Source organism: Aulonocara stuartgranti (genome assembly GCF_965226115.1).
Source record: "Aulonocara stuartgranti genome assembly, chromosome: 15".
Classification (NCBI taxonomy): domain Eukaryota; kingdom Metazoa; phylum Chordata; class Actinopteri; order Cichliformes; family Cichlidae; genus Aulonocara; species Aulonocara stuartgranti.
The window spans coordinates 34812501-34835765 of NC_138951.1; the positions used below are offsets into that span (position 1 = coordinate 34812501).

The 23265-nt window shown below is 39.4% G+C and overlaps 1 long non-coding RNA gene across 1 annotated transcript; it reads right to left on the minus strand.

Moving 5' to 3' along the window:
- Positions 1 to 8822: 8822 nt before the first annotated feature.
- On the minus strand, positions 8823 to 15650 carry LOC309689853. The gene is made up of 3 exons (XR_014271533.1): positions 15621 to 15650; positions 13151 to 13224; positions 8823 to 8893 (listed from the first exon to the last, which is right to left on the minus strand). It is a non-coding gene; the product is annotated as an uncharacterized lncRNA (long non-coding RNA).
- Between the last annotated feature and the right edge of the window lie 7615 nt (positions 15651 to 23265).

Below are 23265 nucleotides of genomic sequence, written 5' to 3' on the forward strand. Positions count from 1 at the left end.
CACACAAAGCTTTTTTGAGAATGTATACGGTGTGGTCACATATGCCATAAGGGTGTGTTTGTTATAAGTAGGCTAACTTTGTATTCGTGGTTGAAACAGGTCCCCCACCTCTGTGTGTTCTGTCTCATCAGGCCATTTAAACTTGTTTGCGGTGTGCCGTTTAAAGGGCCATGTGATGTCACCACAGATAAGGCGCTGTAGTGTCGGGGAAATTCTAGCACTCTCCTGATTGGCTGAGCAGCAACTTGTTTTTTTTAATAAATGCGCTTGACGACAGTGTAGCCAATGAGAGGAGAGTGGCTGAGAACCTGATGTTCCAGCTGTCTGTGTCCTTACACACACACACAAGCTGTTTGTGTTTCACTTCCCCTTTGTTGCTGGTCTGATGCTGAAAGTTATGTTTGCTTCGTGAACTTAAAAGTAAAAGCATGAAATCGTTTACTTGAAACTGCTGCTTTCCCAGATACATTTCTGCGCCTTTAAAGGGCACTAGATTTATACAGGAAGTCATTGAAATGAAATGAATCTACATGCTGACATAATAACAAACAATAACATGTACGTGCACAGAAGGCCTCTAATGTAAAGTGTTTTTGCTTTTTTTTGTTGCTAATGTCGAATGAGGTTTTCAGAAAAATAAGTTCAGAACTCTTTTTGCAAATGTTGCATCCAGCAGCAAAGAGGCCAAAGGTCAGCGCTGTTTTTGTTGCTCACTGCTGCAAGCGTCACTAGAAGGAATTTCTGATTCATTGCTTCATGTCTTAAGCAGTTAAGATTTGCTAACCTCTGCAAAGTCAACACAGCCATTAGTTTTCTTTTGGACTTAACTGTGCATGTGGATAGCATTATAGATGTGCATCGTGTCCAACGGGAGAGCATTGTCACTGCATTCACATTTAAACAAACAACTTTCCATGTGCAAAGTCTAAACAGAAGTGATGGTTAGAATGTAAACAAGCAAAACAACACACACACACACACACACACACACACACACACACACACACACACACACACATGCCCAAGTACATATACACATACAAGTCAGGGAAAGCAAATACATGCAGGAAGGCATCCCACGCCAAAAGAGAACACTCGCACCCACGTGCCTTGTCACATGGTTCGACACACACATCCTCCACATGTTATTACAATTAAATGTCTACAGCCTCACCGCAGCTGGAGCTGCACACAGGAAGCTGAATGCATGTTTGCGCGTGCAGGCGTGTGTGAATGCATGCATGCATTCATGTGAGTGTGCGGAGTGCACGCTTAATATTTGCAAAACAGTTGCCTGCTGTTTGTTGTTGCCGTGCTGATGCAAATTGTTAATTTGACATGTAATTCATATGCTCGTGCACATCTTCTGCTGAAGTAGATTTCTGTGCTTTTATGTCGGTGCACACTTCTGCGCACATCTGCTTTGCTTATATTGGGAAGTTTGCAAATAATAAAAAAAAGAACAGAGACAGAAATTTGTCCATGACGGCTCAAATGTTTGCATAAGAGTGCGATCGCAGCAAGATCAGAGTTCAACGTGACTCCTCCTCTCCTCCTGAGTGTGAACAAACTGTACTGCACTGTACTTTCAGATCTGATCATAAAGCAGTTGTATTTGTATGTACTGTGCAGCGTTGTGTGTGTGTGTGCTGGAGTGTGTATCTTCCAGATTGGGGAAAGGAAATTATTGCTGAGAACAAATATTTATGGTCATACACATTGAAAGGGAAATAAATGACTGCTTCTTGTTTTTTTAATGCACATTTTATCCATTATTCTTTCACTAATCAGGAAAATATCGTACAGGGATTCATATTTTTTAATATATTTTCTATGCCATGATAAGGTTCTTTAATCATGAATGCCAGTCCTGGTGTTAGCTAGTCGGTAGTGCGGTCTGCAAAATGCTAAGATGCTATCAAATGTCACATGAATCAAAATTCAAAATACAAATTAAAGCATTCGATCTCGTAATATGATCATGACCAGTGATGTACCTGGATTGGTTTTGTCTCCTCATACATTTGCACTTTTTGGCTTTTTTTTTTATTCTAAACTTTGTTATCCTTTATCACATGCTTCATCCTTGTGCATCAGGTGTATCGCTGTTCATCAGAGTGTCGAAGTGAAACAGCCTTTTGTTTACAGGATGTTGACTTAACTAATCCATCTCCCTAAAGTTTAGCTGCTGGGTACAGTGTGTTCTCTCTCTGTGTCACAAAGTCTGCCTTCATTCCTCCATCCATCGAGGCCATCCTGCCTTACTTTTCAGTTGCTAGTTTTCCTGAGTTAGGATCAGATATGACACAATAGGCCTTCTGTGTCCCAGGCATTCTCACGCTTCACTGGTTTCAGGAACAGGTAGCCCTTGTCGTCCCTCAGCTAAACTCATATCATCACCTACCAAGTTGGACTACTATCACAAAACAAGATGCAGGCCAACAAAAACATCTAACCCGGTCCTTTATTCTCATTGGTTTTCCTCCATCATCTAGGCCTTTATCTTAATTTCTGCTTCTCTTTTCGTGCTTTTGTGTCTTCCACCACTATTATCTCAACATGTATTTGCCTTTGTAGTCAATTGCAATGTTGCGTCACCAAAAACGTCTTTAAAGTGTTAAAACACACACATTTTACAAACAGATCAAATGTTTAAACTAATAAATGTATCAGTTAAAAGGAAGAAATGGAACCAAATGTTTTTTTAAAAAATTTTTTTTTACAACAGTCTGTAAACATCTGAGGAAACCTGTATGTTCTTTTTTATATTTTTCATTTTTATGATGCTTCAACTGTTTGCAGAAGCTGAAAGGTCTGAGCAGGTCAGTTCTGTCCATTTTAAATTAGCTTTGACCCAGAAGAGATGACAGTGTTTTTGCATCATGTTTAATTATTCCTTCTTGTCGCACGATGGAGCTTTAACCTGTATTTTTGGATGGTATGGTGAACTATGTTCATGGACAATGAATGTGTTCATGAGTGGATTGTAGCCTCCAGATTCTCTGAACATTTTAATGATATTATGTAGTGTAGATGATGAGATGTTTAATGTCTTTGCAATTTTACTCTGAGAAGCATTATTCTGAACATTTTCCACAGTTTGTAGTAAGTTCATCTTAAATGCTCTTTTTTCACACAATGCAGCCAATTAATCTAATTAGTTGTAAATTTTCCCTTAACAATGAACGTTTCCAGGATTTTCTTGCCACAGTCCCAACTCTTTCGACACGCGTTTTCTAAATGTTTTTATGTTCTATTGTGATTAAAATATGGCTTTATGAGATTTCATTCTGTTTTTATTTATATTTCTCACAACACTACTTTTTCCAAATGGGGTTGTACATAATCCACAGTAGCTAATTTCAAGTGTTTCCAGTGTTTCAGTGTCATTCTAATGCTCGAAACACTCACTTGGACTTTTGATGGTCATCTTCTCAGTGTTGTGTGTTTATGTGACCTGGACGAGGGATTAAAACAGCTGAGCGACCTTCAGACGCTCCAGCTGGGTTTTTGGCAGCAGTAGAAGAGAGGAACAAAGAGGAGAAGGAGGAGATAATGGGGTCTCCCATGGGGTTCTGGTGGGTGGATGTCAGGGGTACATCAGGGGTGGAATTTGCTTTCCCAGTTCTGTTTCCACAAAACATTCCCCACTGAGTTTCTCCTTTCCAGAGGGAAAGATCCAGATTGCCAAGCTCACAGTTGTGCTGTGGTGTTATTTTACAGGGTTTTTTTTAAGTATAGCTAATACACCTATGCAGTCAGCTGATGCAACTTGACAGTAATAACTGTTGTCTGGCTGAAGTTAAAGGGGAACTCCATTTAACAGCAGTTATGTAGTTGCCAAGCTGCTTCCTGAATTATCGGGAAAATCCTTCGTGCTCTGTATCTCTAACACTGGTTTCACACTGCTGTCAGACTTTTCCTTCCTTATCTGCCTGGCACCCTGTGATGTTCGTTATTCCTTTAAAAAGACACTGATGCTTTTGCATGTTGGGAAGTTTAAACTGAAAAAGAAACCAAACTCTGAGCAACCTAAAACTATTCTATGCACGCAGTATTAATTCTTATCAACAATACGGGGAAAGCCTGGGACTAAATGATAACAGGTAATAATGCATTACTGGTAAGGCGCATGCAAACGGGAGGCAGAAATAGCCTAACCTTCTGTTTAAGTGTCATGTTGAAGGTGTTATTGTTTAGGGACATTCAAAATGAAACTAACTGCTAGTAAGGGAAACAGTGTTCGAACAGAGAGCATGGCACCAGGTGCCAAGTGTCCCTTTATTAACACATAAGAAACACCTGTTCAAAAGCTCTTTAAAGCAAATATCTAATTGGCCAATCACATGGCAGGTGCAGTTAGGCATGTAGACATGGTCAGGACTGAGTGCTGAGGTTCAAACTGAGCATCAGAATGGGGATGAAAGGTGATTCAAGAGACTTTGAACATGGCATGTTTCATAGATGGGTTGGTCTGATTATTTCAGAAACTGCTGATCTAGTGAGATTCTCACTCACACAACTCTTTGTATGGTTTACAGAGAATTTGTCGAAAATTTCTCAACAGGAGAATGATCGCACAGCAGAAACTCAAATAACCACTTTTTACAACCAGCGTGTGCAGAAGAGCATCTCTGAATGTACGTCATTTAAAACATTGAAGCAGACTGGCTACAGCAGCAGAAGACCACACTGGGTGGCGCTTCAGTCAGCTAACAGAGTGACCTCTGCACTCTGTCATTTTACATCAAATTATTAATCAAGAAAATGCCTCAATAATATAAGTTACATTTACGGTGTGGTGGGAAAAGCAAGTCTTCGTTAACACTATTTAAAAAGGTTCACAACTAACGAAGGCGGGATAAATGTTTTTATCCTTTACAAAGTAAGAACTGTAATCGTAAGAAAGCAACAAAACAGGGTCACTGGGTTCAAATTAACTCAGCTAAGAAGAATGTGTTGTCGACTGTTTGACGGGAAGCTGACAGACTGTCTGACCGGTTTGAAAGAAGAAAACATTGACGATTAGAGACAGAGATGTACTGAAATACAGCCGTGACAGCCTCCCTCTTCGCACGTTCAGTCCTCCCCTATGAACCTGCGATCCACCTCATGTTTTTGTGAAAGACGACTCCCTGCTCACCAACACCTGGGCTTTAAAAGCAGGCGCACTGCCAATAGAAGGAGAAAAACAAACCAGACAGGTTTCAGCTTTCCCTTCGGTGAAAAACAAACGGTGAGAGAAGCGAGTGGGAAGAAGGAACCGAGAAAGAGAGAGAGAGGTGAGGTTGTTTGGCCTCTGTTTCATCCTTCCAAGCTCACCATATGAGAGCTATTTTACTGCCCTTTGACAAGGGACCAGCAGGATTTCCCCTGAAGTAGCAGTTTACTGTAAGCTTGTGGGTGTGGGGGGTGGAGATAGGTCTGTTTGTTAGGGTAGACCGCTCCAAGTTCTGTGAAAAAGTATTAGTCCAATTGGGTGGGAGGTTGTGTACTAGTAGCAAAGAGGTCACAATTCCACAAAATCTCATCTATACTCCAAAAGTCTTCTGTGGCAGTCAACGAAATAATGAGTTCAACAGATGCTAGGTGGAAAAAACTAGGCTCTAAAAGCCATAACATTTCATTTTGTGTTTGTTTTTTAAAGATCTAATTATTTCAAGCAATTACAGCAAAATAATCAAACAAATAAATGAAAAATGGAGAGAATTTTTGTTCTGGGTATTTTTTTTCTCTTGTTTTTCTTCTTCTTTGCTGCTTTTTTTGTTTTGGTCTTCATAAAAATGCAGCTGCTTCTTTTGGTGCATTAACTGGACAGGGTTTTAAAAGAGAAACAGACAACAAAAAAATGAATACATCCTCTGTGCCATCACACGGTCTGAAATTTCTCCATTGGTTTCTTAGAAAACCGGTCTGTGCGTGTCTGTGCAAACCTCTGGCACTGCATCCTCTCCAGGGCATGAGCGGAATAAAAACACTGCGATCCTCCAATCGTGACATCACTCTCAGCTCAGAGTGTCCAAAGGCATAAATCGAGAAAAGATGTGGAAATGAAGGCAGGTTATTCTTAAACGCAACAGTCTGTGCTTCTAATTTCAACTTTATAGCTGGGCTACAGTAAAACTCAGGGGTCAGCTTATCCAGCGCAGTAGTTGTGCTATATTTCAGTCTGATTGGCAGAAAAGTAATGCTAGTCCTGCTAAAACCAAACAGAAACGGCTGCGTTTAAAGCTCAGCATTTCATTTATGAGACAAACTATCTGTATTAAATATGACCAATGAGGAAGATTTCAAAGTCTCTCCAGCTACATGCCTACGAAGCAGTTCTTAGTCACAGAGAGAGACTGTAAATCTTCATTTCACCACTACAGTGGTATCAGATACTGATTTACATCACTGGGTTAAAGTCTAATCATCTGTTAACTGCACTCCTGTTGCAACTCAGTCTCTCAGTGCAATGTTAAGTGGCTTAAGAAATCCATTTATCAGTTTTTCCAGTTTGATTAGTAGAAGTGCAGACACACATAAATGTTTATAGTCATATTGTCTATTTTATCTCTGCACCTTGGAACAGTTCATCAGCTAACAACCTGAAATTCAAATGACAATATTAAATAGCCAGCTTACTTACAGCGTGTGGGTGCAAGTGTTAGAGTGGGCAGGAACTAAAAACAGCCCCAAACTGTGTTTGATTTGTAAGGCCAGCTTGACAATAGCAAACCTTATCTGAGAGTTACAGCGATAAAGTGGGTAAACACATCTTGACTGACATGCTTAGACTTCTATTTGGAGTAAATGCATGCCTGCGTTTTTATAATTCAATTCCATCTCATTTACACGGCAGCTACAGTGAACTCAAGGCTCTTTATATTGTAAGGTAAAGACCCTACAGTACTATGAGCAAGCACTTGGTAATAGTGGGAAAGAAAATCTCCCCTTTAACAGGAAGGAACTCTGGCAGAATCAGGCTCAGGAAGGAGCAGCCATCTGCAGTGATCGGTTCAGGGTGAGGAGAGGGAGACGGGACGAAAGTCAAACAGGACGAAAGCTGTCTTTTCTCTGCCAGCAGTGCTTTCAGGATCAGAATCAGAATACTTTATTAAAGGAAATTATGTGGGTTACAGTTCCAGTACAGTCCCGGGCATTGCACAAATCCCTTTACCTCATAGTGCAGCACTGCACGAACCAGCTGACCATTCTTTATCCCTTATCTCCATGTTATCAGGTTCAGAAGTGTAAAAAGTTTTAGTTTCCCTTTTAATTTGCAAGAACAGCAGCAGTGAAAGGGCTGAATCAGAAGGAGCACTTTGATTACAAAATTAAAGTGTCTGTCATGTTTATGTAATTTTTTTATAATGACTGTCTTGATGATTGCTGGTTTTAGTTTTTTATTTTAATATATATATTTCACACAATAGTTACAAGAATTTGTGAAGGTGAAGGAACGGGGGTCAACACTGATAACTGTCCAGTGGTGAAGTTGGCTCCACGTGATAGTTCTCAGATGCTGAACCTGATTTCTCCTTAATGGAAAATAAATAGTTACACAGCTCTTCTAACCTTCTCATGCTCTACTCTTATTTGTGCTTTTCAATCCCACATTACTAATGTAAACAGACACACAGTAACATGTTGCAAATTGTTCGTGCAAAGACTGGAAGAATGGTATGAATAACATCATCTGGGATTCATTTTAAGTTTGTTTTTTTCGTGGGAAGCGCTCACTAAATCTTTGTGTTGGTATGAGAAATACAACATCATTCTTGTCATCAGTCTCCTCCGTCCTGCCAGTGTTTTGATGAATTGAGCAGAACCTCATGTTTGGTTTCACATCTGGACTGAGGTGTTGTAAATGTGAGATAAACATACCAGCAGGTTGAGCTGTACATATGTGATGCCTTTCAGTGACTGAAGTCATCCACGTCACAGATTTTTACACGTCATTTTTATTATTTTTAACGAACATTATCAATTACAAACATGTTAACACTCGGTTTGGCTTTCTCTCTATTTGGTGAGGGTTAGGCACACAGTATGAAAGATGGACACAGTTACTATGTTGACTTCTGAAGTTCCATTTTGAAACTCGGAGATGAGTGTTTGTGTTGTCATGGTAGCAAAAAAAAAATCATGTATGATTAGGGGCTAGTCTGCTCATTGGCTAACGACTTGTGATTGATAAGTTGTTAGCCAATGAGCATGCAGTCTCAAATATTAATCTGCCGCAAAAAATCTACCATGTTGAAACATAGGATGAAATAGATTTAAGTCAGGGGTTAAGTCAGAATCCATTTTCCCATAGACTTCTATAGAAGCAGATGCCTTCTTGCAATCTGGTGGCCATCAGATCCTGTTCAGATAATGTTTAAAGCACATCCACACTGGCTTCTTTCCAACCTAGAAGCTACAGCCATGCTTTATACTGTTTGTGGTTAGGCATTAAAAGTGAATAGCTTAGAAAAATATCATGATTTAGGTTAAAATATACACGAGTGGCCACATTTTTCAAAAAGTGTTAAAAAATGTCACTACTTTTGCTACAGAAAAAATGTGGTTATAATGTTGCATATATTTTCTAGTGAAGTGCATTGTTTAGAAATAAGTGTTCGCTGACATGAAAAATCTCAAGTCAGGTCATGACTGGTCCATGACGTGCCACGAGACGATACGCGACACTGACCCACTATTATCTCATCAACGAGATGTGGTAAGTTCAATATTCATTTACCTCTCTTTTTGGTCTCTTCTACGGAGTGACAAAAGTATTCCACCTTTTTAATGAATTCATGACATATTTAATAAATTATTTAATTATGTATTTGGTTGACTCATTTTGGCACTCATGACCCTCCGTATTCCACCAGCTCTGGCTTGGTTTATCTGGCTTTCTTTGCTTTAAAATGTAAAATAAGCCAGAGACAGTCCACAACAATCAAAGCATTGCTTCATGATGTTCAGAAATGCTCAAAAAGCCTATACTGCTGGGTTTAAGGTATTGTTTGACATCCTCTCAGTTTCTGGGTGTGCATTTCTCAAGTAGCACTTAACACAGCTAAGGCTGAAGGGAGTGTCTTGGTTTCGAGTGTATTTGTTCATAAGCCAAAGCATAAATCAAATTAAATCAAGTTCAACTCTGATATGGTAGTGCAATCAAAAAAAATCAAAATTATGATTTATCGTCACCCACTCACTTTTCACTGAAATCCAAACCTCAATTAAAAGTCTCTTTAAGTATTTCTCTGACCTTGAGGAAGTATTAACAGTGCGATATGAAAAGAAATGAAAGACAACTGGTGATAAGATCATTCTGTCAACGCTGCTTTATAACAAACAAGTTAAAAGAGACGAGGTAAAGTTGCTAAAGCATGGCTTTACTTCCTCTTCAGATGCTGTGGTTTTGGAACAAAATGTACAGCTTTCATCCTCCTAAACTCTTATGTACTGTAGGTGAGAGTGAAAGTCAGCTCGCAGCTCTGTGTTCTGTTCACTAAACCACTAAAAATAGCTCTTGTGGTTTGGAAATGATAAGACACACAGGGCATATTTGACTTCAGGCATTAAAAGTAGTAGAGAGCCCTTTTAAATTGTCTGCTTTCTTTATCTGTCTGTGTGTCATCTGTTTAAATGTTGCACATCATTCAACTTTATAGCTTTCCACAGCTGAGATTATAACCTGCACGCCTCAAACAAGGCGGAAAGCACCTGAGATAGCGTAAAAAATCTAAAATCCAAGGTCAGTGAAAATAGCTTAATGGATTCTGTGTCCTGTACAGCATAGTTATATAACTAGTGAAACACATGCAGCTAAATTAAGCTTCCACCAAAAAGGTACAAAGGGCAGAACACCGTGACAATAAAATGCTATGTGGCTTTTAAATAATGTGCACACGTGTGTGATCTTTGTAGCCATAAAAACCTGACATGTTTAAACAGCATTACAACTATAGTGGCACACACAGATGTGTCGTAACTGAAAACACTTTCTCCATCCAGCAGCACTTCTATCAGGTCACGTTGTCTGCTCCTTTGACCTCCATGAGCTTCAGTGTCACATGACTAAGTTTCTAATGAACAGGATGCAGGAATGGGTTTGCATCCAGTGGGTTTATCTCTTACTAGAAGAATCAAGTTTTTTTTAGCTCCTCTTTGTTATACTTTTACATGTTTCTTTCATAACCTCTGTCTTCTAGATACTTGCACAGTACTTGCATTTCATGCCTAACCCCTCTGCAGATTGGTTCCAGTGGTAATGGTTTGCACATTTTTGTGCTGCATGAGTGTTTAAGGAAGAGGGTGAGTTTGCTGATGGGCGTACAAAACCAGACATAGACACACTGTTTGTGGTTTGATTACAGCAGCAAAAGCACTAAAGTAAACGTTAGAGAAAGTTTATAGTTACTTATAACTGTTTATGTGCTTAAATATTTGACCAATGGTTTTTCTCTAACCTCAGCCTCGAGCTAAACATAACCATCCATCCATTTATTTATCTGCTTGTCCAGTTAAGGGTCGTAGGGTGCCTGGAGTCAACCCAGCTGTCATAGCGGATACACCCTGGACAGGTCACCAGTCTATCGCTAACATAGAGACAGAAAGGCATTCACACTCACACCTAAAACCAGTTTAGAATCTCCTCTTAATCGCACAAGGTCAGGTTAAACATGACAATAAAAATGCTAATCACATTTTGTTGCTCCAAGCCACTAGATCAAATTAATGGCATTGTGTTATCGGTCAACACTTGTGGAAGCAAAAGAAGCACTTATGTGTACGTGGCTTTTTTTACTTTGTAACTTGAAAATTTACACTCACTTAGATTTATTTTTATCATACAGATGAATTGAACTTCCTTGCATTAAATGTGTGCCTTTAAAGTCTGAGTCAGATTTAAAATGCTACGCAGTGAGCAAAAGTCACCTTTATGCTACATTTCATGAATCCGTCTTCAAACAAGAGCTGAGCTCAAATAAGAAATTTTTTGTTGATATGTGAAACACATAGGCCTACTGTGTAAACCTCATGGCGTGTCTGCACACTGAACTTACACAGCTTCTTTGCAGTGACTTGGCTAGTAGGTTATTTATATGGTGGCTCAGAACAGAGCATAAATCAGCTTTTTTCCCGAAATATTCCAAATTACAGATTTTTACAGATACTAAAATGTGTTAATAGACCTCTCTGCATTGAATCACACTTGTTATTAATCTCTGGCTCTCTTCCACAGCATGTCTTTTAACGTGTCTTCCTTCTATCACCCTTACCAGTCGCAGCAGATGGCCCCGCCCCTCCCTGAGCCTGGTTCTGCTGGTGGTTTCTTCCTGTTAAAAGGGAGTTTTTCCTTCCCACTGTCACTAAAGTGCTTGTTCATAGGGAGTCATATGATTGTTGGCTGTTTCTCTGTATGTATTATTGTAGGGTCTATCTTACAATAAAAAGCCCTTTGAGGAGACTTTTGATGTGATTTGGCGCTGTATAAATAAAATAGAATTGAATTGAACTGAAATATCTTCAATATCTGTAAAAGTGTAAAAGCCACTTCATTAATTACACTCTGCTAGTACTTGGTTAGACCAGCTTTTGTCTTCACATCTGCTTTAATTCTAATAGATTTAACACAATGCTCAAGGATTGTGGTTCATATTGACATGACAGCATCGCACAGTTGCTGCAGATTTGTCACCTAAACATCCATGACGTGACTCTGCTGTCCCACCACATCCCAGAAGGGCTCTACTGGACTGAGATCTAAAGGCCATGGAGTCTATTTGAGTATAATGAACTCACTGTTATGTTCAAGAAAACTGTCTGAGATTATTTGAGCTTTGTGACGTGATGCATTATTCTGCTGGAAGCAGCCATCAGAAGAAGGTTGCTCTGTGTGAGTGCACTAAAGGGATTGACGTGGTCAGTAATAATATTCAGGTCTAGGCTTTGGGGTTTAAATAAAGTCTAAAGTGTGCCAAAAAATATCCCACACATCAAGACCACAGACATGAACTGTTGAGGTGAACTGATACAAGGCAGGTAGGATCCACATTTTCATGGTGTTTATGCCAAATACTGACCCTACCCTCCAAATGAACAGTGATGGGAAACGCAGCATCAAAAAGAGCAGATTCGGACCAAAACCTGAGCTATAAATGTTTCTCAAGGACTCAACGGAGCGCTGGTTATTTACTTTCCCTGTAAAGATTTTTAAAACAAGTCAGAATTTAAACCGTCAACTTTCGTCACAGTTCCTGGAAATATGTTTTCTTGTGGGAAAGGAAATATTAAAGAGGCACTGGGGAGGGATGTGTATCATCATTTGGGATTCATCTGTAGTGTCAAAACCAAAGATCAGTTTAGCATGTTTACAAATATTTTTGACCATTTCTTAAGATGGAGACTCACGTGTATCTACGTGTGTGTGTTAATCACAAAATACATTTCCCTTCAGTCTTATTTATGCAGCATTAAACCACATTGCATGTTATTCTCAAGGCACTTTACATAAGCAGAAACTCCCAACAGTCCAATATATAATAACACAGAAAGGAAAATACTTTAACAGACAGAACCAGACAGGATGGGTGGCCATCAGTTAAAACAGCTGAGCTGAGACTAGAAGGCATAATTACAGCTTACATAAGGAAAATGTAGACATTCCTCAACTGTCTCCACCATAATCCTCATGGACCATCTCAAATAATAAATCAAAATCTAATCTAATGTATTTAATTTACTTGAAGTTGAATTGTTTGTTGTATCACTTATTTATCACATTTCCAGTTAAACTTTCCCTGATTTTCATGATTTATAAGATCATCATTTTGGCAGCTGCTGTATACACCATGTAGTGTACGGATAATGTGTCCTCTTGGGCTGTAATATGTAAATATTTTTGTAGTCTGCAATTAATGATGCGAAAATGTAGCCAGTAGGCGACCTGTCATGGGTCTGTGTCTGTGGCCCTGTGCTAGCTGGGACAGGCTCCACCCACACCTCAACGACCCTGAACTGGAAGAAATTGGATGGATGGAAAAATATTCTTAAATCTCCAAACTTGACATGAGTCCATGTTTGTCTCATCATCTTTATCTTATTGAAAGTAACAACAGCTCTGTTTATCTGACGGCTCTTCCCTCTTGATTAGCCTTTGTTTACTTACCCATAAAGCCTGACGTCAGAACCCAGGATAGCCCTTCCTCTCGAGGGACAGCCACACTGATGAACTGTGAGAAGCTGACACGATTAAAAACATACTATAATATCATTTCTGTGTTTGTTTTTCTGGATTTTTATAACATAAATAACATTATAAACTGTAATTAAGATGAACAAAACTTAGGCCTGAACAAAAGCAAAGGGGGAGATCTGAGAGGCAGCCAAAGAAGTACTTGTGTGCATGTTCACAGCGAAAAAATATTTATGGCAAAACAGAGAAAGATGACTAGGCCTCAGTTGTCTAGGTAATACATTATTTTTGCAGTATATAAGCAATAAACAAATGTTTATTACAGTATAATCTAGGTGTAGCTGAACATTTTTATTAACAGCTACTTCTCTTATTTATTTATAGTTCACATTATTGCTGCTTTTCATTCTTTTGCAGATGTAATGCTGAAGCTACATTTGCCTTGTGTTCACACACAGCAGATGTTTAAGCTCTCTTTCCTCTTTCCATGAGCCAGAGAGGCATAAAAGTGCACCAGCAAAGCAGTGAAAGCATGGATAATGTGCATTCTGGGGTCAGACACCAGCTTTAATTGTTACCCTTTTATTTTTCCCAGGGAAGTGGGCTGAAGCTATACAAACTCACACAGAGGGCGGATAGTGCCGAACATTAACTGAACACAATTGATGGAAACAGTAAAGATTCAGAATTGCTGCCTAGTTCCCTAAATGTACCACACCGAGCCTACAGAAAAATGACTAACACTATTTATTAAACAAGAAAAAATAGTTTAAAAAAATTGGCCATGAAACGTGTTTGTGATGCAAAATGTTTTCTAATTTGATGCTATTTATGTCTCAAACAGCATCAAATGTGGCTTTTATGCACACATTTATCACAGCTATACTCTCACCCATCAGGATGTTACCCTGATACTTAAATGCCTTTGCTCATATATTATTTTTAACATTACATTTTCTAGCTTGCTTATATAATTGGGAATGAGTAAACAGAAGTGACTCTGCATCAATAATCTCACTGACCTAATGACCTAAAGCAAATAATGTGGTCAATAAACAATGAAGCAGTTCTGTTTCTACACACTCACTCAAAATTGTTTCTAATGTTTTGCTTTTCTCCCCATCAGCTCTTGTTGACCACAGAAAGGTCAGCTTAACATCGACCCCTAAAGTGTCAACCAACCACAGCCTGCCTCCTTCCCCTGCAGGGAGTTACACCTCCTCTCAGCAGATCAAATCTCTCCAAACAAGGAATCTCTCCAAACAAGGAATCTCTCCTGGCGCTCCAACAATAAGTCCGAGACAGGGCAAACCAAATTACTCCCACAATAACATTTACTTCTCAGGCATTTGAAACCTTTATCCAGCTATTGGCTCCGTGCAGCAGTACACGTTCTACTGCAAAGCATCACAACAGGAAACGAGAAGTAATGAGGTCAAGAGTTAGAAAGATAGTGACCTGGTAAAACTAATGACAAAAGACAAAGCATTGTGGTAATTAGTGAACGGACAGCAGAGGAGAAAAACAAAAGAAAACATAATCAACAAAACTAATCTTTTAAACCTCCCTTAAAAGTTACTTGTAAACTGTGGAACTCATTTTTACTGCCTCAAAAACAGTTGAATTATTTACTAATCATATTTTAGAAAAGTATTTTCATTAAATGTATTTGAAATTTGAAAGAGCCAATCATGCCATGAAGTATTGACAATCAAGGCAATCCATCCATTCTCTTCTGCTTTTCCTTTTCATGAGGGGGGGCTTGAGCCTATCCCAGCTGTCGTAGGCACTCAGGAAGGATACACCGGGACAGTCTGTTGCAGGGCTAACACATAAAGGCAGACAACCACTCACACCCATAATGAGCTGCCAGTTACCCTAATAACCCCACTAAGTGCATGTCTTTGAAATTTGGGAGTACCCAGAAACCCACATGCAAACTCCACACAGAAAGACCCTGGGCCAACATTGGAATTGAACTCAGGACCTATTTGCTGTGAGGCAGCAGTGCTAACCTCCATGCTGCCAAAGCGAAGTGAACGCATTGAGTGATACTATATGAGGCTGATTTAAACAGCTGCAGCTGTTGGACGTTAAAATATTTTAATTACTTTGAGTAGCAATACAATTTTTACATACTGCTCATTGTCTAAATTTATCACTGATTGATAGAGATAATAAAGAGAAAACAGAGGAAAACCCCAACAGTGACTCCCTATGAGCAAGTGGTTTGGCGAAGGTGAGAAGGAAAATCTCCCTTTTAACAGGAAGAAACCTCCAGCAGAACCAGGCCATCTGCCACGACCGGTTGGGGGTAAGTAGTTGAAGACAGGACAAAGACATGCTTTGGATGAAAGTTAAAAAGACTTCTTATTCCTAATCTTGTGGCAGCTGAACTTAATCCTTGTTTTAGAGAAGAGGGATGATTACCTGCCATATTTACCTTAGCTTGAAAGTATTCAAATGATTGATGCCAAGATACTTCTGATCTCTTCTTGGAGAATAGTCCTGACCCTACAGAGCTGTCCAAACAACAGCCTCAGGGCCACCTTCATCAAATAAACCACTTGCATTTTATTTGCATGTTATCTGCTGTCCTGACTACGGGGGCTGGGGAAACCGGTTTTATATCCACATTAACTTGAATGCACATAAAGTTATGTCCTACATTGCTTCCACCAGTGCACACGAGAGGTTGTTTTATGGCTTCGCTTAAGTGTCGACAGCTGTTTAGTTTTCAGTTTTTGTTTTTGCATGCATGGCTTTCATATTTTCTGTTTGCAGCATCCTGTTTTACTGCATGGATAGCTTTCACGCCTTTCCTCAACCTTCCTTTTGGTGTCGTCATCGATCTATACATCTGGAAATGCGTCCTATATGTGATCAGCTCAACAGAAACTTTAAGTACTTACTATATTCATACTAGAAGAAATAATATGCACCCAGGAAGTGTGTATTGTGGTTCCATCTCTGAATAGAAACTTGAACTGTGAAGAAGTACATCACTTTTGTTTTTAGGACCTTAAATCCACTTGAACCCTTTAACAAATGTTCTTGTTTTTGTGCCGTGTTCAACAGCAGACACGGGCTAAAGTCACATGGGGTCTGATTTCAGTTCATAATCTTTTATTCACATGACCGAGCTGACAGTTATGTTAAAAACAACCTCTTCCCTCTGGTGTAAACTAGTTTAAATGCTTTGTTCAGTGTCTCAGCTGCACGGTATCAGAAGATTTGATTTACTTTGATAGAATTAAACTATTCAGTTGTGTTTATGTATAATCCTTCATATCAAATTGTCCAGGAAGAAAAACCCTCAACTGGATTCAGCCTTAAATATTTCAAATAAATGCTGTGTACGTTTGAACCCTGTAACAGCAGAGAAGTGACTGCAGTTGAAAACCTGTGTTTACCACAAGTCTCCTCCTCCTTCTATACATTTCAAAAACATCCAGGATATCTGACACTAAGCTCCGCCACACCTCCTTTTTCTTGGTGTTTTGCACTTGTGGGACATAATGTTCTTTTGGCCCTGAAAAGCAAGACGATTGGGCAACACTTTAAAGTCAAACTCACAAGTAACCAGCTCACAGTGACCGTTGTTTTCCTACTCTGCAGCTCTGAAGAGCTACATCATGTGCTAATCTTTTGCTCATTCCTGAGCTCTGCTTTCATGTTCGTTACATTATAGGGACCTGGCAGACAACCAACTCTACCAGCCAAACAACCGAGCCACGTGCACTGTAGTACAGGACGGGACAGGATGGGGGGAAACATGCATACGTCTGTGTGTAAGTGTATAACATGCAGGGAATGGATTCAGGAACAGCCTGAGCCGATTGCTTTGAAGTGGTCCAAAATATGACACACACACACACACACAAAAATGAGCTTTGATTTTATCACCTATTTACCTAAAATTCTAAATTTCAATTCATGTTCGATGAAAATGTAAATACAGTGGACTAAAAAGGCACCATCACAAAGCCTAAAACAGAGCAGCTGTTACAACACGCTTCCTCACAATAATAATAATAATGATGTACTATTATTTATTTAGGACCCTTGTTGCATTTTATTCATTTATCATGCATTATCTTGTTTTAATATAAAGATATATTTACACATTACTGTGTGAATGTGTAAATATAATCCTGGGGTGAAATGAGTCTCAGTCTTTTGAGAACAGAAAGCTAAATAAAAACATATTTATGTGGTTCCAGTGATAAGTGGAGAAACTAATGTAGTGCTGCCACAGGTGCTGATCGTCATCCTCAGATCATCACCTTTTCCTCTACATTTGATAAGAATCCAGCTGTGGCTTGTGGTGATGGCACTTGCAGGTACTGCAGATTGATTTAATTATTTGTTAAAATTCATCACGTCAGGCATTTTGGACTCTGTGTGCAGCCTCCATTGTCCAGGCAGAGATTCCCCAACAAAGAGCATCACAGAGTACCAAAACAAAGGGAGATAGATCATAAGCACTACAAAGCAACAAATAGATTTCATGGAACTCTGGGTTACAGCTGGAGGCGGGGTGAGCAGAAACAAAGCTGTCCTTATTGCTCAATGTCTGGGGATGTTGTTTGTTCCTACTCTGTATTTTTCCCCTTCTAGAATATTTTGGGGAGCCGCTTGGCATGCAGCCTCTGCTGTCTGCTCTCTGACCCCTCTGAAGTTACATTGATTTCCGTGAAGTCAGGGGAGCTGCAAGGTGATCTTCTCCTCTGCTCACGGTCAACAAAGTGCTGATCTGAACCAGCCCTGACGTCCTGATGTCAAATCGCCTGGATCCAAATCATCCACATCATGGCATTCATTGCACGCAGTTCAGTTAGCACACGACAGAACTGGTATGGTAGTCAAGAATGGTAAATGGACTGGCACTTAAAGCACACAAACACCTTTTTCTTTGCTCTTTCCATGTAAGTGCTTTCTATGTAACCTTTACACACATTCATACTTTGATTAATGCACTGGAGAGCAACTTGGGGTCAGTATCTTGCACAAGGAAAAGCCAACAAAAAGTTGTATCATTGTATCAGTTGGACAGACATAAATTCAGATGGCAAAATGATCACCCAGACTTTGTGCTGTAGTCACTGTTTACAGATACATTTGACTATCCCTCTTGAACTTGCTATAGTGCATAATTACACTCCTGTGAAGCATGAGATTACTGTTAATAATCTCAGTGGCACCTAAAAAGCTGTAGCCTAATTTTCTAGCCAGAGTTGGCCTATTGTACTATTGTAGATCACAGATTTGGTCTTTTCAGTGTTATAGCTGATAGAAACCAAGGCAACATGATGTCTTCCTATTTAATCTTTCTTCCTGAAAAAAAACAAACCTCTGTGATACTTCAGCCAACATTATCGCAAGACTTTTTCCAGACTTTAGCTGGTTCGTTTCCTCTTTGGTGTTATGTCGGCAGAGCTGTAGACTCTTTTGGTGTTGTTGTTTTTAGTAAGGAGATTTTTGCTCTTAGCCTTGCGAGAGCAAACTCAAATCTTTCTAAATAGCAAAACGCTAAAGACAAAACACACTTTATTATTTTGCCCTGAACAAACCTCAACACTCAAACACCCAGCAACTTCCCTGTAGTCAGCAAAAAGCCAAGCCTGAGGATGTCCTCTAAAACAACCTGATGATGTGTCCTCCCCCTTGAAATGCCCGGGCGCTGGAGGAAAAACAGCTCTAGCTTGTTTTGGTTTGTCTGCCACCGTTTCATCTGGAGTTGCTGTGATCTCTTTGGAATGTGAAGTGGGCCAATGCTGATTTTAAATGTAGCAGAAACAAACCAGGATGACTGACTTCCTCCCAGCAACCTTGAAGAAGAACCTCGTTCTCAGCTCAAACGTTTTCCAACAGGATACTTTTTGTTTTCCTTGTTTATCTGCAGAAGAGACATGTGACAGTGAGTCTAAATGTGTCCAGATAAGGCTCACTGATGTCAGCACGAGATCTCAGACAGGTTGGATACAAGAAGGCCCGAAAGAGGAAGTTTGTTATGGAGAGTCCTTGGTCTGTTGACTGTTTGCCAACCAGTGTCTCAAAATGACTCAAAATTATAAACTTAAAAAGAAGTATATAAAAGAAAAGCACAGATAAAAACTGCACAGCTCAGCTAAGTAATTATGTTTTTTCTTCAATTTCTTTAGTTAGGTATTTATTGCTAAATGTCGCAGTTGTTCCATCTGGCACATGCCCTGGGAGCTGCCATATTTTCAGGATTATTATCTGAACGAGGCCTTGTCTTTGTAGCTGTGAATTTAAGAAGTATTTAAAGCCTAGAATCAGTCAGTGAGTGAGTTCGCTGTTTGACACATCCACTATGGATGAATGGTAACATGTTAAATGTTAGCTGGACTGAAAAGAATGAGCAAAAACTCTTAAAATGTGATGACAGCTGTGTTTAGAAGGTCAGGAGCTCAATGTGTAACGGTTTACCCCCAAAACACTTGCTTCACTTTAATAATCCCCAATGTGTTGAAGGGAAGTTCATCAGCAGCAGAAATTTGAGACGACTTGTCCTAAAAAGAGGAACCGTTTGACATCTTTGACATCATTGTGTCAGTTTAACTTCTTCATTCACGCAAAAATCCCATTTTCTTTGTGACTCATTGTTACCATTCATTGTGTCATATCAGCACATCTGGCTTTTAAACAAAGATGTTTTTTTTCTATTATTGATAGATTTTTAACTCAGTCCGAAACTGAATATGTAGTTATTAAGTGTAAACCTTATCAGCTAAAACGTCCTCTACAATTAAAATAAATATAGTTTGCATCCTGCATGCTTATTGGCCAGCGTAGGTGAGGTGAGTTAATATGTGCTTATGGATTGGTGAGTTTGCTGAGGCAGGGAGTGTTTCTGATGAGTCAACTGCTCGTGTGTGTCTGGAAGTAGGATCTGCAAAGGCATTCAGCAGCCGCTCAACAGTGTCTGGACAACAACTGTGACAGTTCACAGCAACTTAGACACAGAAAATATATACTCATGTAGTAACTAGATGACATAATGACATTTTGGAAATAAAAGCACATTTTAACTGATAAATTGACACATTTATAATTTACATACTTGTATATTAAACATGTTGTTCACTGGATAATACTTTAAAAGAATGTGAAATGGCTGTTTTTTACATACTGAGTAAATCCCTTTGGTCCTTGTTGTGATGTAAATCTTAATGCTATGGCATACAGCAGTGTTTTAGTGCTTCTATATATCACACACAACGAAAAGACTACTTGGTTTACTCCGTTTTTAAGTGGAGGAACTTGTTGTCCCTGCACACAGTCCTGTTCTTGTGGCTAAATTATATTCCAGAAACTTTTGACCAGAAAATATGTTTTCCAGGGAAGAGGCACCTCGGCGTTCCCAAAGTGGCACTGCTGTTTTTACACTCGTGTGATGTTATGCGTGTAAAACAACAAGCTTACATGACATCCTGACAGACGTTTTGGCTCCGTGGAGTTAATTGAAAGTCCAGCACAAACTAAAGCAATCGTTTTCCTCAGGCAAGTCACATAAACACACTCGTGGGTTTGTTTGTTTACCACTCGCAGCATGTGTTCCAGAACATTACTGCCTAGAAATCCAAAATGTAATTAGTGATCAGGAATGTGATGCTGACAACCTGTCCCGACTATGGACAACATCTTTGTTTCCATATGGAGCGTTGTCATTATATTAACCTGTTTAGGGCTTAACAAAGACGTCAGAGGGAACGATCACTTAGTGGTCAAAGGCCTATTTTGTTATTCAGCTTTTTTCCTCCAACTTTGAAAGTGGGAGGAATAAAGGGTATGCACAGATCTCTTGGAATGCTTTGCTGACCAAATTATCCTTCAGAAATTCCTGGATTTACTTGTTAATGACGCACTCAAAGCACGACAGCGGGCACGTGGTTAGGGTTAACGTTTACATCATCTTTCTGCATCTGTCATTCTCTTTGTCCTTTACTTTAGAAGAAATAGCCAAGTTTTTTCTTAATGTTTGCCATTGGTTGTTTTCTGCATCCCTAAGAAGATTTACGATTTTAAGTAAAATTCTCTCCAGAGTTTTGCAGGTAGACTCTTTAATTCAGTCAGCTCAGCAATGTACAAAAAGATCTGCAGGGCATGTTTTGGGGGGTTTTCGGCCTTTTGAGTCCCATTAAACTGGGGCCACACAACAGCCAGGGGCATGACTTCTAACCTGCATGGAGGCATGCAGGTTAACATATGTGACTCCACAGTGAGTGCTTCCTTCCAAACCTTTTTGAAGACATGACAGGTAACTCAGAACACATTCAAAGTCACGGAATAAGTAAAATTGTACTTGCACATAATACAAATAACATAATATCTGAACTATGATCGGCACACGCTGAACCAGATGAGCTGGTTTGATACAGCAGGTGCTGAAAATACTTTTAGTGACTCATCGAGACAAATGAGAACATTGACTCGCCTGAAACGATTTCAGGAAAACAGCGGACGGCACTTCTGTTTTCTGTGTGGAAGAGTTTGTTTAAAAAAACACGCGGGATCACCAAGAGGTCACTGCAGAACATCAGGAAGACATCTGCATGTCACATGCTTCAAATCATTTCAACCTCAAATACAAAAGGTCATTCTAACTTTTAATTTAAACTGTGTTTCTCTTCTGTTCTGCTTTACATTCTCCATGGATTCATATTTTAAAAGCCATTCCTGAACAAGTCCATCGAAATTAAGGTGAAAACATGGCTGAACTTATCTGTTTACAAGAATGAGATTTAAGTTTCCTCATGCTGGAAAAGGTTAAACAGTTAAATTCACAACATTTCGGAAACACCCTGTTTATATTCAGTCGTGTGTATTACAAGACTTCTGCTAGTAACTTCTTTCATTTACAGCTAGAAGATGTATGCGGCCAGTGCATCTTCTTTTCATCTTTCTTCTTTTTTTCCCAGCACAAAGTAAACTTGGTCTCTGGATTAACTCTAGGCCTTCAAACATGTGTGGTGACGTATTGGGAGAGCTGAAATACATGTTATGCTTACAGCCTCAACTCTTATTTAAGTGAGTGAAATATAATTAAAGACAGGTGTCCAAGCAAAACATATCTGTGTACACAAGCTCGCTCAAACAGAACAAGCATTGTCTGTGCACACAACTATATTAATATTGCTGCTGTCACGAATCCTGCCTGTCTGGACTTTGAGCATGTGGTGCAAACATGAGAGGGGTATTTTTGTTTAAACTACTGCTTTATCTTCTGCTTTTTCATTAGGATTAGTGCTGAACGTAATCTTTGCATCCACTTGTAAGGTTGGTCTGATGTTTTGGTAAACTCGCGATTAGAAAATGGTTTTACTTTAATTCTACTCATTTGAAAAGTGTGAAGCTTTTCAGCCGCACTACTATCCTGCATCCACACCCATCTGACGTCCCTCTGTCCTTAATTGCTGTTTGCAGAAGAAACCCTTGAGAATTTCCTCTGATTTGGCTTTTAGCCATGATTATAGCTATGCTCGTTCGCTCCAATGTGTTACATGTTTATGTGGTGGAAAAAACAAACCAAAAAAAATAAAGCAAGAACTAATTATTTGTAAACAAATTACAAAGTGAAATCCGCAGTGTGGTGTGACTCCATTTTTATTTTGTGGAGCTCCAAAAGCACCGAGAAAAGTTCGATTGCATAAGTGCGCAACAGAATAAATGTCACTGGCTGAACTTCAGTCTGTAATTATCAATTTGAATCACTGAGCCTAGCTTGTTTCTCCACTGAACCCTGCCCTTGGCAGTAATATAGCTTTGACTCATGGTGTTGGAGATGCTTTTCCAATTCACTGGCACGCAACATTGCTAAACAGAGACTCTCTATTATTTTCTTTAAAAGAAGAAGAAAGAAGAAAAAAAGCGGGCGTCCTAGCACACGTACCAGTCAAGGCAGTCGTAGCGCCTAAGCTGTGGAATAATTTACCCCTACACATCAGACAGGCTCACACTGTCAATCCTTTTTAAATCTTATCTTAAAACGCATTTTTATTTATTGGCTTTTAATACAGCATGAGAGTTATTTGTTAATTCATATTTGGTGTTTGCTTTTAATA